The 18,115-nt window shown below is 39.1% G+C and overlaps 1 long non-coding RNA gene across 1 annotated transcript in view; it reads right to left on the bottom strand.

Moving 5' to 3' along the window:
- Positions 1–16,568, bottom strand: part of LOC130541199 (uncharacterized) — a 68,492-nt gene extending 51,924 nt beyond the window's left edge. The window contains exons 1-2 of the long non-coding RNA XR_008955245.1: positions 16,410–16,568; positions 15,078–15,196 (exon numbers count right to left, since the gene is read on the bottom strand). This is a non-coding gene — a long non-coding RNA (uncharacterized LOC130541199). The remainder of the gene's footprint in view (positions 1–15,077; positions 15,197–16,409) is intronic.
- Between the last annotated feature and the right edge of the window lie 1,547 nt (positions 16,569–18,115).

Here is an 18,115-nt window from a genome sequence, read left to right as displayed (position 1 = left end):
TTGGTTCTTGTGGCTCATGAATCTTCTAAGCTTGGGAAGTCTTTGCACTCTGTCCATGTCTTTTCCTTCACATGTGAGCCCTCACCTGGCGAGCCAGAGAAAACAGGGTCCAGATGGCTGAGAAGACTCTCATGATGACAACTCCCACAGAAGAGGGGGCCTCAGGACTGATGTTCTCATGAATGAGCTCAGGTTCCTGTCCTGTATCCCTCAGAGTGGAGAGGGGACAATTGTTGCCAGTAATAGTCTTGGGAGTCCCAAGGGTTTGTTAAACTTAAAAGGCCCCATTGGGTGCTACAGCTGGACTAAAAACCTGATGATCTTATCAACATGAAGAAATGAATTTCAATTCTGACAGCAAAGGATTTTTTTCAAAGAAAATATTTTTCCAAATCACCTCGGACTGAGTCTCTGTTAATATTTTGGACTCTTTCTACTAACCTATCTCTCTGTTCTGTGATCAGCCTTGATTTTTACAACAATGCTAGGCAAGGATGTTTTCAAATCCTGGCTGTGTCATTTAACCTCCAGCAGCCTTCTTTGCATTGATGCCCTTTTTGATTCTTTGGCTACATTCTGCATTCAGAGAGAAGGCCTTTAATGAATGGCTTATTTTGATGGTATGAGATATGCAGAGTCAGTTCTTTGACATATCCTGCTATTTTATGAGTAAATTCAACAGCTATAACATGAAAAATGAAAATTTGCGTGGGACTGGTGAAAAATGCCACTTGAGCTCCTGTATTGTAAGTTGGAAAATAGAACTTTTTCTTGATGAATTTGGGTGGCATATTATGGAACCTTCAAGAGAGATATTCTCTAGGCCTGTGGGAGGGAGTAGCAGAAATTTCAAGGCCTCACCTTGAGTTACCTCAAGTTGCGTATCTCTCATCCAAAATGCTTTGGACCAGAAGTGTTTCCAATTTGGGTAGTTTTTTTTTTGGGGGGATTTGAGAATATTTGCATATAAATCATGAGATATTTTGGGGATGGGACCCAAGTCTAAACATGAAATTTGTTTGTGTTTTAAATACACTTTATATGCATAGCCTGAAGGTAATTTTATATAATTTTAAAAATAATTTTGTGCATAAAGCCAAGTTCTTGTACATTGAGCCATCAGAAAGCAAAGGTGTCACTGTCTCAGCCATGCATGTGGACCACCTGTGGTTGTTTATCACCACCATCCTTCTTGGCTCTGGATTTACATGCTACCCATAAGCAATCATGTTCTTATACTTATTCACATGTAAGTACTTAACAGTAAATAATATGCCAGAAAATAAAACAGTAAAAACTAACGTGTCCAAGGTAACTAGGAAGCACAGTAGCCTCATCGGACACCTGTATCAGCTCTTAAGCAACAGCAACAGCAAACCATGGCAGCTTTCAGTCTCCACCTATGGTGCTGTGTTTTGATTAAAAGGTTACTGTACACTGAATTTTTTTAAGTAAGAAGAAACATCAGAAGTGGTGGAGGGACCCAGGAAACGGGTCTTCTACGGATGAGGAGGCACCTTCCTCACGAGGATGCTGGATAAACGGTATGTTGTGTGTCTGTGTGCTGACTGTGACCCATCACCTGAGGAAAAGTGTAACATTTTCTACTTGTGTCATCATGACAGCGCTCAAAATGTTTGGATTTGGGAGCATTTGGAATTTTGGGTTTTCTGATTAGGGATGCTCAAACTGTACTGTCTCATCTCTTCAGAAAATACAGAATCTTAAACCCTCACGAACATATGATTTTCCTTCCTCACAAAATAGAGATGCAATTTCAAGTGTTTTAAGATAAGAAGCTGTACACAGAAATTCTGAGCAGAAGACATGGAGATATGATATGAGTTTGACTAGTTCCCCTAAAGAAAACAAATCATGTAACAAGACACAAAAGACTTCATAAAAGAATATTCTAGGTTCAGTGAGATTGCTCCCATTCCCTTAGGTGCCTTACAGCCTTTTAACACCCTTATTTAAGAAAGACTGGAGTTTGTGCAAATGCAGAACACTATTGAAGAAATGACCTGTAATAAATCTCCATGTCACCCTCCATTTTGCTGTCAGAAATTTTATTGATATTTAATTATCATGTTCCTCCAGAATAATATTTACTGAACATTTCCAGTGTTGTAGGAATTCATGGATTATCCTCCAATAGCCACAGAGCTGGATTTTTGATTCCTTGGAATTTTGGACTAGTTTATTATATTCCTGTTTGTTATGTAAATTACGAAAGCGTATATAAACAAAAGTCTAAACATTTTGCATGACATACTGAGCTGAAATTCTTTCAGAGCTTGCTTCATAATAAAACCTTCCATGTGGCTCAGGAGCAAGTAAATTAATCTTACTGTTAAATCCAGACTTGAGATTAGCTCAGGTTTTGTGCATTTGCTCTCCCAAGTGAAATAAGCACAAGGCTCTTTAATTGCTGTTGACAACACTTTCTTAAGGAACTGGAAAAAAGCAAAAATATATTCATGATGGCATTAATAACTGTAGAATAACTCTGTATTTATAGCTTTTGACAGTAAGGCATATAAAATATATTTTTACCAGAAATATTATTATTTGGATATTTCAAAGACATTTTGGTTCTGCCCAGCATCAGTCTGAGTCCTGTCATTGAAGTGTATCGCTATTCCCAAGGGTTTCACATTCTTTCAGTTTTAAACCAGACATGCTGTCTTAAGGTATAATATTCTTAAAAAGGTGGGGCGGGGGAAGAAATAGAAACCCTTGGAATTCCTATATTAATAACCTGTGTTGTATATTTTCTGAAAAAGTCTCTTATGCCATGTTTTTGTTACTACTATTAATTGCGCTGATATGTCTGTGTTCCCCTCACCAATTTGTTATAATCTATATTCAGCACTGTCTCTGACTCTGTGGATGGAAAGATGTAATTGCATAGATGAATTATTTATTTAACAAAACAACTAAAAGTCATTCCTGATTTACTCTCAATCCTTATCTTCTTCCCTTTGAGGAATATCAATTCATATATTTCCAAGCCTCCAGAAATGAAGTGGAAGATATGATAATATCATTTACCAGTGTGCATCAGCTTACAATCCTAAAATTCTAAAAATTACTGGTAATTAAGATCATGTGTATTATAATTTTTTTTTTTTTAATGAGACAGAGTCTCACTCTGTCACCCAGTCTGTAGTGCGATGGTGCGATTTTGGCTCAGTGCAACCTCTGTCTCCTGGGTTCAAGCTACTCTCCCACCTCAGCCTACCAAGTAGCTGGAATTACAGGCGTGCGCCACAATGTCCAGCTAATTTTTGTATTTTTAGTAGAGGCAGGGTTTCACCATGTTGGCCAGGCTGTTCTTGAACCCCTGACCTCAGGTGGTCCGCCCACCTTGGCCTCCCTAAGTGCTAGCATTACAGGCGTGAGCCACCGTGCCTGGCCTCAGGCATACTATAATTTTAACTATGCTTCTTTTGTTTCAAAAAAGTCCAGCTTTATCCTTATTCAATATGTTTTCTAATCATCAACTTCTATCCTTTTTCTCCAGGAAGCCACTGTCACTTCCATCTCATCCCAATTTCATGCTCCTGGGTATCCTGTGGTGGTTCTCTGTTCCCCTCTTTCCTGGCCTCCAGTGTTCCATTGCCATTTCCATGCCATGTATTACTGAAGCCAGTGATGACATAAATCATGGCTTCTCTTGGAGATATTTTTATTTTCCACTGCTTTAGCCCTAAATGAATAGTTTTATCACTTGTTAAGAATTCATGAACTAATATATCATTCAGTGGTCAAATATTTATTAAATTTTATTCTTGAGCTCAGTACTTTGCTAGAATGTTACAAGTGTTTAACAATATTTTGTCTTCCCTATTCTATTTACTTTTCTACCTCCTGGTGCTATTTGTTATTTTTGCATTTTAAAAGCGCTTACAATTCTATAGGTTATATACTAAAATATAGTGGTATACACTTTACCCTTAACTCTAAGCTTTACAGCTTTCTAAATCTTCTAAGTTTTTCTTTCTACATGTGCAGTTGTTGCTATTACAGACATTCCCCATTCTCTTTTGTTTTCCGGCCACATTCAAAATATCATTTTCTCTCATTTCTATCTGCATGTGAACTTTGGTCTTTGACCATTAATCATCTTCTGTTTGGAACTTCTAAAACACTCCTTTTTTGACAACGTTGTTGCTTTACAACTTGATTCCATGTCCAATTATCCTCTTCTAATTGTTCCTATACTTGTACTGCTGTCACACTTGAAATGGAATTGGAAGAATTAGGCAAGAAATAAAATGTGTGCGTGTGTGTGTGTATCTGTGCAAGTGTGTGACAGAGTGGAAACTAATGTCAGTGTGATCTAATTTGGCCAATGTTGGCCATTCCTTAGAGACTCCAGATGTGTATGTCTGTGGTTTAGTCAAAATTTTTGCATTTATACACAATTTAAGAATTATTTATTGAGAACAGACTACGTATATGCTAAGAACTCTATCAGGCACTCCTCGCGATAATCATTTAAATCCTATCACTGCTTAGTAACAGGGAACAACTTCGCATGTGTGTAAAATAAATTTCCAAAGGAACCTTTGTGAACCTTCAAATGCATTTTGGTATTTAATGATATATGATGGTAAAATTCATGTACAATTTGTCATTTTAGCCATTTTAAGTGGAAAATTCAGGAGCATTAATGACATTTATAATGTTGTACATCCATTACCACTATTCCCAAAACTTTTTCATCATCTCCAACAAAATCTCTGTATACATTACATGAAAATTTCTATCTTTTTACTAACAATGTCATTTTTCATATATAATTTCCTGATCTTTTCTTATTTGTTTGTCCATGTTTTCAATTAGCTCTTTAATGATATTTAGTAAGTCTCATGTCTGGGCTTCCTCAGGGATGGTTTCTGTAATTTATTGGAATAATAAATAACAATTTATTGTGTTCCTTTGAAGGAACGATGGCTTTGTTTCTTTGTATGTTTCCTGATATTTTGTTGAAAGCTGGACTTTTGAATATCATAATGTAGTAACCTTGTAAATCATATACTCTCCCTTCCTTTGGTTTTGCTATTTTTTTCTGATTGTCGACAGCAGTAGTAGTTCACACGTTTAGTAACTTTTAAAAATTATTTTTGAAAGATTGTGTTCTTTATCATGTGTGGTCACTGTAATCTCTGTTCCCTAACTGCTGTTCAGCTAGTTTTAGCAGATTTCCTTCAACAGGAGAGAGACAGAGAGAGAAATAAAGAGAGAGAGAGAGAGACTGAGAGAGCACAAAACAGAACACACACACAAGAAACAAACAAACAAACATCACTCTCAATCTTTGCAGATCATCCCTGTGCTAGAGAATTCTTTCAACACTTAGGAGTTGTGCATTGAGCTGAGGGATGAGTGTGATCTGAAAGCTGAGGTTCTTCTCAGGGCATCTCTGAGCATGTGCATGGCTTTCTAAAGTTTCTCTTATACAACCTGCTTTTGAATGTACAAATTTTTCAAAGAAACTCTACCTCACTGTTCCTTCAGGGCCTTACATGGCCTATTGCATGTCTCCACCTAATCTTTTGCTCCATGCATCTGTGGGTTGCTAGTGTTTTTTGAGCAATGCCTACAGCTTTTCAGGCCTCAGTAAATTCCAGATTATGTGACACACAGAGGAGCACCTTGCATCTGTCCTTCAGGTAGCTCCTGGGCAAGTTAGAACGGGCATACACAATAATTTGCTAATAAACTCTGCTCTGCTCTACTCTTTCCAGAATCAGGCACCAATGGCCCTCACTGGGAACCTGGGCTTCTGTTTTCCTGAATGCTGCCAAGTCAAGAAAGGGAGTGGAACAAGGACAAGTAAAAATGTCATAGAGCTTTCCTACCATTTTTAAGTGGTCTTTTTGTTGGCTCAGCATCCCCTTGGTTGCTATAAGCCTTTGTATGTTTTCTAGAGTTCTTTGAAAGCTTTTCCTGACCAGTTCTGTTTGCTATTTGATGTTTGATGTTTCCGTGGGTGGACAGGAGCTTGGAGCTGCCTGTCTGACAATTTGCTGATGCCATTCCTTTCACTCCTGTCCCTGGGTTATATTTTTTTTACATACTGAGGTATAGATACCATCTTCAGAAAATTAGATTCTATTGGTTTGAAAGTTAAGGTGGTCTTAAGTGTTACAACAAATAGGGCCCCTAAATTTTATGATTTATTAAAAGAAAATCTTTCTTAGTCATATAACAGTCCAAGGGTCTAGATCAGAAGGTGGATCTCTACACATGGAGATTCAAGCAGATGCAGGCTCTTTCCTGTATCATCCTGGGGGCTACTTCACCCTCTGGGGCAGTGCTGCCCAAGAGAACTTTCTGCAGTTATGGAAAGTCTATCTCCATGCTGTCCAATACGATAGCCACTCATCACAGATGGCACTTGAGTGATTGAAGAATGGCTAGTGTGATTGAGGAACCAAATTTGTCCTTTGATTTAAATTTAATTCACTTAAATTTACACAGCCACATGTGGCCAGTAGTTACTGTTTTGGGCCTTTAAATCACCAGCATGGTCAAGGCTCGATTGCCATGTCTAGGTTCTAATAAGGTAAGAGGTAGATTGCTTCGTGGAGTCATCGGGCATGTGCAGTTTGAGAGCTGACACACATCACTTCTGCTCAGGTTCCACTAACTCGCTTGGCTCACCAAGTTGCAAAGGAGGCTGGGAAATATTTTCCCTGGCTGTTCATCCATATCTCCACTATAACGACTCTGGAAATAGAGCAGGAGGGAACTTTTTGCACAACTAGCAGAGCAGGCTTGATCACAGTTGCTCTGGTATAAGGCCCAACCATAATTTTTTTTTAAATCTTCCAAAATGATTCAGATATTCAGTTGTGTGAACTAATGTGCCCTTGTTTATTATCTGTTAAATTGGGATAATGACACCTACCTCATGGGGTTCTTGCAAGGAATTGCCGTTACAGAAGTCACATACTGAACTGGCAGCTATTCAACAAATTACAGCTATTAATTGCCCATTATTGTTGTTACTGATTGTAGTTTCTCAAAAATGGACAGCTTCTTCCTCTATTTCTCTGTTAGGCATTAATATACTTTTAAAAATCACATATTTTCTAGATGCTGCAGTTTTCCAAATTTTTCTTCACATATTCTGATCCTTCTCTCTTTTTACTTTATTATTATTTTAAAGATGGGGTCTTAGTCTGTCACCCAGGCTGGAGTGCAGGGGTATGATTATGGCTCATGGCAGCCTCAAAATTCTTGGCTCCTATGATCTTCCTGCTTCAGCCTCCCAAATAGCTGAGACTACAGGTGACTACAGGCACATGCTATCATGACTGGCTTTTTCTTTTCTTTCTTTCTTTCTTTTTTTTTTTTTTTGGTAGATATGGGTGTCTCACTGTCTTTCCCAGACTAGCTCCAACTTCTGGCCTCAAGCAATCCTGCCTCAGCCTCCCAAAATGCTGGGATTACAGGTGTAAGCCACTACACCTGCCTCTTTTTACTTTATTTATTCCCCAATTAAAATGAAATAAAAGACAAAACAGAGAACTCTACTGTATCTAAATATTGAGAAGGCAAAATCCAGTATCTCTGGACTCTGGGAATGCCTACATGAAGAATATATGTTTTTTCTCTAAGTGATACATAGTCCTAAATGGAGAGCTTGACATTGTCTGATAACCATGCCACAAAATGATGGTGCTATATTTAATGTATGTGCAAAGGACTGTAGGTGGATAGGACTGGGGGGAGAACATTGCTTTCCTGGGTTGATTGACTTTACAAAGGAGGTGACATTTGAGTAGTATTCAGATGGATGAAAAGTCTTGCCAGGCAGAGAAATAAAAGAGAAAAAGACATTTGAATTCCTACAGCTCTCAGTAGAGTAGCACGCTCTGCTTGTAGTAGATGCTTAAAATTATCTCTTGATAATTAGTGAAGGGATTTCAAAATATCATATATAACGAGCTGCTTAACAACCTAGGCTCTAAAACACATGTGATCCCTAGTCAGACTCCCAGAAAAAAAGCCTCTGTGACACTAGCGAGGCCTCATTTTAGCACTTCTGAATATTCTCTCTCAGCAGCTTCTAAACATGTCTCCCTCCAACTGGATGCTGAAAGAATGTCACCTCTCAGCAGAATGAAGTTGCCACTAGGTAGAGCTACAGACGCCTAGTCACTTTATACCTCTGGACTGGCAACAAAGAACAATAACTGGAGAGCAGAATTCCAAAATCCAATAGAATGACATTAAAGGCCCTGCTTTAGACTCCAACCTATTTTCTGCAAGCCAAATAACAACACAGTTGAGCGATGGTTTCTGGAAGTCTGCTGGTGTAACAGCTAGGTTAGGCTGTATCACAGAAAACAACTCAATACAACTTATATAAATGGATTTTCTTCAAAACTAGAGGTTTTTTTTTCTCTCTCTTTTCAACTTTCCTCTCTAGTTGCTCAAACAAAATCCAAGAATGAGCACTGTTGACCTTTATTTTCTAAAAGCACTTCTTTTTATCAAAGGGAATATTAGACCTCCTAGCTTTTTTGCATTGGGGCTTTTGTTTTGTTTTCTTTTTGTTTTTACTCTTTAAAGTTTATCTTTTTCCATTCTGGAGATATAGTTCACACGCTTAACCATCATCTTAACCATTTACTGTTAAACATCTACACATAGTATATGCATATATGCTATATATAGCATGTAAGTATTACATCTCTAATTTTAATAAGACATGTCTATATTTCCACCTGTAGCTCATAAATAGTATGTTCATTTTTCCTTAAGTGCTTTGCAAAGCTGAAATTATGATTTGGCTTTATAATTGAGAGCACCTGAATCTTATGTTTTATCAAGGTTAATCTGCAAACACTGATAATTTCCTTTTCCACTAGACTCACAAGTATTTTGGGGGCTGACACGCTTTCTCCTTTGTTTCCCTGAGATCATCAGCTCAGGAATCAAACTGCTTGGGTTTGATTCCTGCTCTACCAGTTCCTAGCTTCAAAACTTTGGATAATTTCTTCAGCCATTTTGTGCATCTTTTTAAAAATAAAATGGCAGCAACTATTATAGGGCTTTTGTGGGAATTAAAATCAATTAACGAATACACGATATTTAATATAACCCCTGATACCTAGTAAGCACTCAATATTAGCTGTTGTTTTCTGACTATTCTGAGACTTCTAAATTCTCATCACCATAATCCAGGGAGGTGGGTTTTTCGGTAAAAATTGACAATCATATTGCGACTACTACTTACGGTATCCTCTGTTTCTAATGACTGAAGTCAGTACACAAATACTCAGTTATAAGCTTTTTAACCTCTATCATTAAAGGCATGTGATATAGTTAATTTTATGTATCAACTTGGCTGGACTGTGGTGCCGAGTTGTTTGGTCATATACCAGTCTGGATGTTCTATGAAGGAATGTGTTGAATGTGATTCTTTTTAAATCAGCAGACTTTCAGTAAAGCAGATTACTCTCCATAATATGGATGAGTTTCATCCAATCACTTGAAGGCCTTAAGAGCAATGACTAAGGTTTCTCAAAGAAGAAACCACTCTGCCTAATGATTGTAACCCTGTCTGAGTCTCCAGTCTGTCTGGCTTTCCATGTGAATTTCAGAATCAACATTGCAACATAAACTCTCATCTAAATTTCCAGCCTGCCAGTTTGCCCTATAGATTTAGCATTTACAAGGCCCTCAAATCACATAAGCCACACATGAACCAATATGCAAATGCTCATATATGTTATATTATATGTATGCAGATATAGGAATACGTGTGTGTGTATATACGTATATTCATTGTATTGGGTCTAGTTTTCTGGAGAATGCTGATTAATCAGATTTTGGTACTGAAAGTTATTCTGGGAGAATGGAAACTTAAAGGCGATTTCTCTAAATTACTTTCAGGGTTTTAGGAATTAGTAGTAAAAAAAGCATTGATAATCCATAGCATGACGTGGCAGCAAATATACACAAAATATCACCATTGGATGCTCCTAATTAAACACTTATAAGAACCCAGGTGTGGCCTGGTGTGGTGGCTCACACCTGTAATCCCAACACTTTGGGAGGCTGAGGCAGGCAGATCACGAGGTCAGGAGATCGAGACCATCCTGGCTAACACACTGAAACCGTGTCTCTACTAAAAATACAAAAAAATTAGCCAGGCGTGTTTGCAGGCATCTGTAGTCCCAGCTACTCGGGAGGCTGAGGCAGAAGAATGGCATGAACTCAGGAGATGGAGCTTGCAGTGAGCCAAGATCACACCACTGCACTCCAGCCTGGATGACAGAGTGAGACTCTGTCTCAAAAAAAACACACAAAAAACCCAAAAACCAAAAAAACAAAAAACCCAGGTCTTGGTGATTGGTGATCATGTATTTGATATCTCAGAACATTTTTGTCAAACTAATAAGCGTGATGAGTGAGATTGGCTGGTTGCCCTAATGTCAATGGACAAAGTGGAGAAACGAAAGGATAAGCTCAGGGACATAAATTCTCAGATCAAGAGCTGCATAAAAGATTTGAAAGTCTCCATGTTTGCCCTTAAAAAAACTTTTATGTTCTGTAGCAGCAGAGCTGAAATTGCTGCTGAAAACCAAACCAGAGTCTTTTCCTCCAAGTGGTTGACTTACAACACTAAATGAATTTCCCAACCATGTCGGGTGTCTGCTTTAAAGTGAAGGCATTAATTGGGAAGAAACAAGACCCTGAAATTTGGAATAGAGACATATGAGAAGATTCTGATTAAGGTGAGGACACTGAACCCCTAAAATTCAAGTGAAAGTTTTTTTCCTGGTAGAAGCAGCCCTTCCACCCTGTCTGGAGATGCTCACCCTGCTTTACCCAAGAAAACTGTAATGGTTTCCCCTGAGGTATTTGCCTTTCAAAATACTACCGATTCTTTTCACAACCCTACTTCTGCTTCCCTTCTTTACTTCTAGACCCATAACTAGACTCAAGTACAAAGTATGAACTATGAATAGATATGCAACACTCCAAAAGAACTACATGATTGTTCAGTTTATACAGACAAAAATCCATAGAATATATGTAAGCATGGATATAAGGGTGTGGTATAATGGAAGAAACATAAATTAGACCAGGCCTAATGTATTGACATGGGCCTACCAAGCAGAAATTTTAGATTCAACCTTGTAGCTCATGGGGTTAGAAAAGGTTCCAACTGTTTGATTAGTTGGCTGAAACACAAACGAAAAGGTGGCCTGCATTAAATAAAGCTGAATGCCAGAGAGGCCTTGGTATACCATAGAGGAAGGTACCCAAAGGCTTAGGGAGACTGGAATGTTAGAGAGAGGATTTATTGTGTGAGACCTGCTCACCCACCCTAGGAGAGGCGGCAGGGTACACCCTTTCCCAGGGCTGTAACAGCTACACTTGGAAGGAGATCCTCAGTGTCCTTAAAGGACCCCATGCACCTTCTCTGATCCCTTTGGTTCTATTTTTCTGTAGGCCCTTGACTAATGCAACACATGATTAAACTTTAGTCCTAATGCCAATGAACTCAAGATAAAAGATCTGGAGACAAAGATTTGTGTTTCGGGCCCAGTTTTGCCAATACTGACTGTGTGACCCTCAATCGGTCCTCCTTACTGTGCTCCAGATGTGTTCTCATCTGAACATTGAAGATGAAAATGTATGACTAGTATGATTCTATGGAGCAAATGGAAAAGATATGCTAAGTAACCTGAGAAGTGCTCTTAATGAACGCAGTTAAGTTCAGGAAAACTACCTGTTTCACCTTACTTGAACATTGGTATCTAATTCTCATTTCATGATGTTCATGTTGGGTCATTCCAATAGGTTTTTGAGGCACTTTATGGATTTATAATTCAATAAATGTATATTGGGCAATTGTTTAAATAAATAGAGTCATGGTCTAGGCCAACACTGTACAAGAGAAATATAATGAGAGCTACATTTAAAAAGTGAAAAGAAACTGCTGAAATTAGTTATAACAATATAGCTTACTTAACCCAATGTCTCCAAAATATTATCAATTCAAAGCTAATAATATAAGATGGTATTGAAGAGATACTTTACATCATTTTTTATAAGATCTCCACAAAATACAGTGCTTATTTTTATTTACAGCAGATCTTAATTTGGATGAGCCTCATTTCATATGCTCAATAGCTACATGTGGCTGTTGGCTCCTGTATTGGCCAACAGTTAGGTGTGGGCTATTCCAGTGGAAAATCCCATTGTCCCTTACTCTGCACCAGTGTACCCCACCTGTCATTTAGGCAAATAAGATATAAATGTGGTTCCAAATTTCACAGAAAATTACTAATTGTTTGTCCTATCACGAGGGACGATAAGGGACTATACTCAAATATTACTGTTGTTTTTATCACTTCTGAGTTATAAGGAAAGAGAGACACATTTCTCTCCTTTTCTTTCTTCTCTAAATTACATATTGGACTTAATCCTCTACATCACTTGCCTAAATAATTGTGTCACTCCTTTTTAAAAATGCTGCAATTACTATGAAATAGTCGATTAAACTGTAATTTGATTTTAGATTTAACATACAGCCTAGAGAATAATTCTTGGTAATGGCCTCTTTTTCTGATCATATGCTTTCAGTTACAAAAAACAGCTATGCAATATCTGTACCATCATACAAAAGTGACTCTAGTAACTGTTGATGGGGGTGTTGAAGTTCATCAGATAGAAAAGTAATCTTTGCATGTCCAATTTTAGCAAAGAACTGTTTCTGGAGAATGATGCAACATTAGGACAGTGCAGAAACTATCAATAAAGAACTTTCCCCCAGGCCTTGATAATTGAAATGAGGTAGCTGACAGTGTCCTCATTGTTTCTGAGCTTTCTTAAAGAGTTCAAGGCCATAGCCAAAGGATACCTAAGTGTAGGATTTTTTTTTTTTAGCTTTATTCATGATTTGGAACTAAGGGGACAAAGGTAGTAAACATGGTGCTAGGACTTAACCGGAAAGAACCAAAGGGAAACCAGCCATTTCATAATTCACTGGTTTACTTACCAGGTGTTTTGATAGGTATTTACTGTGTGTAAGCCAGTATTCCACAAAGGGAAAATGGAAGTTAGAAAATATGGTGTAGTAACATTGTTCATGGAACCTAAAATCTCATAAGGTTAAAAAGAATTGACACAAATAACTACAGTGCAAAGCACTACAAGAACCGTGTCAATAAGAACTAGGTTGTTCAGAGGAAGAAAAGATCACTGCATGACGTCATAACCAGAGGGGACTTCAAAAAGGAGGGGCCATGTGAAATGGGTTGTTTAAGAACAGCAGAAGTGAAGAGGAGGAAGAACGATATGGGAAATTGAACGTGAGGAAGAGTTGGAGGAGAGGTTTCAACTATTCTAATTTTCAGGAAGTCTTAACACTCTTGTTGTTATTATTATTACTATTATTATTATTATTATTATTATTATTATTATTTTGAGACAGGCTCTCACTGTCACCCAGGATGGAGTGCAGTGGCCTGATCATGGCTCACTGTAGCCTCAACCTTCCCAGGCTCGGGTGATTCTCCCACCTTAGCTTCCTGAGTAGCTGGGATCACAGGTGTGCACCACACCCAACTTTTTTTTTGGTAGAGACAGGGTTTTGACATATTGCCAAGCCTGGTCTCAAACTCCTGGGCTTGAAGGATCTGCCTGCCTTGGCCTCCCAAAAAGTGCTGGGATTACAGAAACAAGCCACCAGGCCCAGCCACCAATCTTGAATAAAATGCTTTTCATAACTGTTTGACATGTATCGAATTTATGGCATAGAACATATTTTATTCTTTTAAAGAAAACCTTGGCTCCTTTCCATAAAAAACATAAATAATAAAAAAGGGGGGCAAAAATTGGAAAATGGAAGTTTCTCTTTGAGTAATGGGTTTACCTAGAAGAGCAGGCTTATAAGCAAATTAAAAGATAGAGTGGGATGTTTGAATACCAGGCTAGGAGATTTGAGCCTCATGTGGCTAAGTGAGACTGTGACTCCAGGCAGGTAGGTGGCTTTGGGAGGCTTGTTTTATGCCACAATCAAAGATTGATTTAGGAAAATTGTACCTAGTAGTGGCATTTATAATGAAGAAGACTACTGGCAGCAAGATTATTAAGAGTTTACTTCAGTGGACTAAGAATAAATAAATAGGGACCTGGACTAAGTTGGTAACAATAGGAAGAGAGGAAACAAGGGCAGGTGAGAAGGACTGTGCGAGGAAAATGTGACTGTGTGTAAATGCAAGCACTGAGAGAGAGGTGACTGAGGTTTCAAGCCAGGAGATTGAAACACCAATACTAGAAATACAAAAGTCTTCAAATCAGTCATGTATAGTCATCCCTCGGTATCCCTAGGGCATTGGTTTCAGGAGCCCCCTGCTAATACCAAAATCCAAGGATGCTCAAGTGCCTGATATGAAATGGTATAGTATTTGTATATGATGTACACATGTCCTTTCGTATACTTTATCTTTAGATTACTTATAAAACCTAGTACAGCATTCATGCTAAGTAAATAGTTGTTGCGCTACATTGTTTAGGAAATGATAACAGGAAAAAAAAGTCTGAACAGGCTCAGTACAAACACAACCATCCATTTAAAAAAAAATTTCGATCCATAGTTGGTTGAATTCACAAACACAGAACCCATGGAAACAGAAGGTCCACTATGTATTGAAATTAGGATGCTCAAAACTACCCGGAGGGAAGGCTATTAGGTTAAAAAATGCCCCCCTCCCAAAAGATATTCACATCTTAATGTGAACGTGGGTGTTAGCTTATGTGGAAAAAAAAAAAAAGAAAAAGAAAAGAAAAAAAGAAAAGAAAATGTTTGCGAATGTGATTAAGTTAAAAATTTTGATCCAGAGGCTTATCCTGGATGATCGGCATGGGCCCTTATGTATCCTTATAAGACAGAGGCAGAGGCAGATGGCACACAAACAGAAGAGAGGAGTGGGGGAGACCCCCTCAGCAGACAGAGAGCCATTTAAAGATCCTTTACTGCTGGCCAAGAAGATGGAAGAAGGGGCCATGAGACCAAAATACAGGCAGCCACTGCTCACCGTAACAGGAATGCAAGGCTGCTCTTGACGCTGGAAAAGCCAAAGCTAGGGATTTTCCTCCGGTGTCTTCAGAAGGAGGCTTGGCCCAGAGAAGCAGACCAGGCTTCTGGACTCTAGAACTGCAACAGAATACATTTGCAATTTTTTTTAAGCTACCAAATTACTGGTAATTTTTTCAGGAGTCCTAGGAAATGAACACTATAAAACATCCCCAGAGTGCTGGAAATGTGGAGCTGGAGCCGAGAAGAGAAGCTGAGGTTAAAGAAAGAGTGGAAGGTGTGGAGTTGGAGAGAGCTGTGGCAAGTGGCCTGCAGGAATAAAGAGAGGAGAGAAGAAAAAAAGAAAAAGCTTTACATGCTGTCCACATTAGGGATCAGCAGAATATAAAAGAGAGCCCAGCAAAGGAGACAAGAAGTAGATGTTGGAGACAAGAGGAAAAGACAAGAGGAAGGTGAGATTTTAATGAAGGGCGAGATTATAAGGTTTCAAAACAAGACAAAGGAAAAAAACAGAAAAACTTTTAAAGAATTCCAGACAGGGAAAATGGAGCAGTGTACATTCCTAGGAGAGTTAACACAGTACCCTTCCTAATAGCTAAAGCTAGTGAGACCATCTCCACTTTTGGGAAGAACCAATGCCCAATCACTACTGCCTGGATGTGAGTAACAGCCTCAAAAGGCTACAGAGCACTCTGCTCCTTTTAGCTGCCAAATATCAGAACGCTTGACACAGATTCATCAACACAAGAAGCGAAATTTTTAAGTAAAATTCTTGCTATGCTGGCAATCAATATTTAATGAATCTGAGCTCACTTTCAGTGTGTTTATAAAAGTGGAATTTGGCAAATGAAACAGATTCAGTACACCTAAATGTTTTTCCTTATTTATTCCCTAACTGTTCCATGTTAAATTTTTCACTCTATAAATTTTTGGAATGTGCAACAGCCAACTTTATATCTAGCTAAAGGTAATCCAAAAATGACATGTATATGTAATTTGTTTTAAACAAGGAATTTGTGTTCTCTTAATCTGTGAACATATTACTATGATGATGATTAGGGTACCCAAACTGGCATTCCCAAATCTCAGAATAGATATTATAAGATGAAACAACATTGATGTTAGCTCATGGCTGGGTTCCTGTGAGCACTGAGCCCTAAACTTAAATCTCTCTGATCCTTGATGGAAACTCTATAAGCTCTAAGCTCAGTCCACTTCTAGACCTTAGAGGATAAAGGAGTTGATTCAGAAGCATGCAAAACACCCACTGAAAAATGTCAAGTTCTAAGAGAGAAAATCTTGTAATAAATGTATCAAATATGTGGGAACTCACAGGGTCTCTGGCTGCAGTGATTTCACTGATAATCTGGAGCAGGCTACAGGGCAACAGAACAGCTGATGGGCAGGCTATTGAGAGGTGAAGCCAGCTGGACTTTCTGGTTCGAGTGGGGACTTGGAGAACTTTTCTGTCTAGCTAGAGGATTGTAAACGCACCAATCAGCACTCTGTGTTTAGCTAAAGGATTGTAAACGCACCAATCAGCACTCTGTAAAAACGTACCAATCAGCACTCTGTAAAAAGGACCAATCTGTGCTCTGTAAAATGGACCAATCAGCCAGATGTGGGTGGGGCCAAATAAGGGAATAAAAGTTTGCCATCTGAGCCAGCAGCGGCAACCCCTTGGGTCCGTTTCCATGCTGTGGAAGCTTTCTTGTTTCACTCTTCACAATAAATCTTGCTGCTGCTCACTCTTTGGGTCTGCACTACCTTTATGAGCTGGGACACTTACCACGATGGTCTGTGGTTTTGCTCCTAAAATAAGAGAGACCATGAACCCACTGGAAGGAAGAAACTCTGGACACATCTGAACATCTGAAGGAACAAATTCTGGACACACCATCTTTAAGAACTGTAACACTCACTGTTAGGGTCTGCGGCTTCATTCTTGAAGTCAGTGAGACCAAGAACCCACTGGAAGGAACCAATCCTGGACACACCATGGCTATCAGACTGTTCTCAGCCTGGTGTGGGTATGAAGTGCATTCCGCATTTTCCTTCACAGGAGTTCCTAGAGTATTTTTCTTCCAGCTCAGACTGAGATCCTGCCTTGTATATAGTCTAAGAAGTAAGGAAAAAAATAAGGGATTCTACTCGGCAGAATAAAATTAGTGATTAGGAAGTAACCAGGACTGCTGGCTAAGCAGTGATGTTTATGTAAGTAGGAGGTAGCTGTAGTGGTTGTTCTGTTTGGTTTTCTGCCTGTCTGTTCTTGACTCTGTTCTCCCTGCTCTGTGCCCTGTGAGGCTGAGCCCACTCTACCCTGTCACCCAGGCTCTCCTGCTAATTGGGGACTGGGGATCAGGGGGCAGGAGAAAAGTGGGCATGAGAAGCAGGGGGCGCCTTCCCCGCAAGTCCTCTGCATTGATCCTGTCTCTTCCTGGAGCTGGGCCTTCCTTGACTACAGCTGCTGCTGGGCAGAACTTACTCTGAGCTCCAGTTCCCACTGGGCTCCAGGGGCACTGTCCTCACCTCCCAGTGCTTCAGCCCAAGGGACATTAATTGCTGGCCTCCGGTTCCTCAACATCCTTTGTTTCTTCCTGAACCTACACACACTTCTATAACTAGAGGTTTCATTAGCTTCTTTTCATTTTAGCCCTCTAGGATGAATTCTATGTACCGCTAGGCACAGATGATCTCATGGATCAAGGGGTACTATTCAGTCTCCATCCTCAAGCAGCCCAGCAAAGAGAACTTTGGAATTCCCAGAACAATGTTCCTTCTTCCCTAACTCCTAAAAGGAAGATATTCTTTCATGCTTAAGCAAAGTTACTCCTAGCTATGTGATGAAAGAGGAGAGAGAAAGGGAATAAGTTAGGGAGAGAAGAAAATTGCTGGTTTGCAGTTTGACTTGTGAAGCAAAATACTTTGAAACAGTATCAGGGTATGGTAGGAGTGAGTGGGCAAAGAGAGGAATGTTTTTAAGGCTTTTTGTAGACTCTGAAGCTAGACACTCTACATGAATTTTTAGAAAACCACACG

The sequence above is a fragment of the Pan paniscus genome, chromosome 12 (assembly GCF_029289425.2).
Source record: "Pan paniscus chromosome 12, NHGRI_mPanPan1-v2.0_pri, whole genome shotgun sequence".
Classification (NCBI taxonomy): Eukaryota; Metazoa; Chordata; class Mammalia; order Primates; family Hominidae; genus Pan; species Pan paniscus.
The sequence above is the reverse complement of the archived record's forward strand: the minus strand, read 5'-3'. Positions and strand labels throughout refer to the sequence as shown.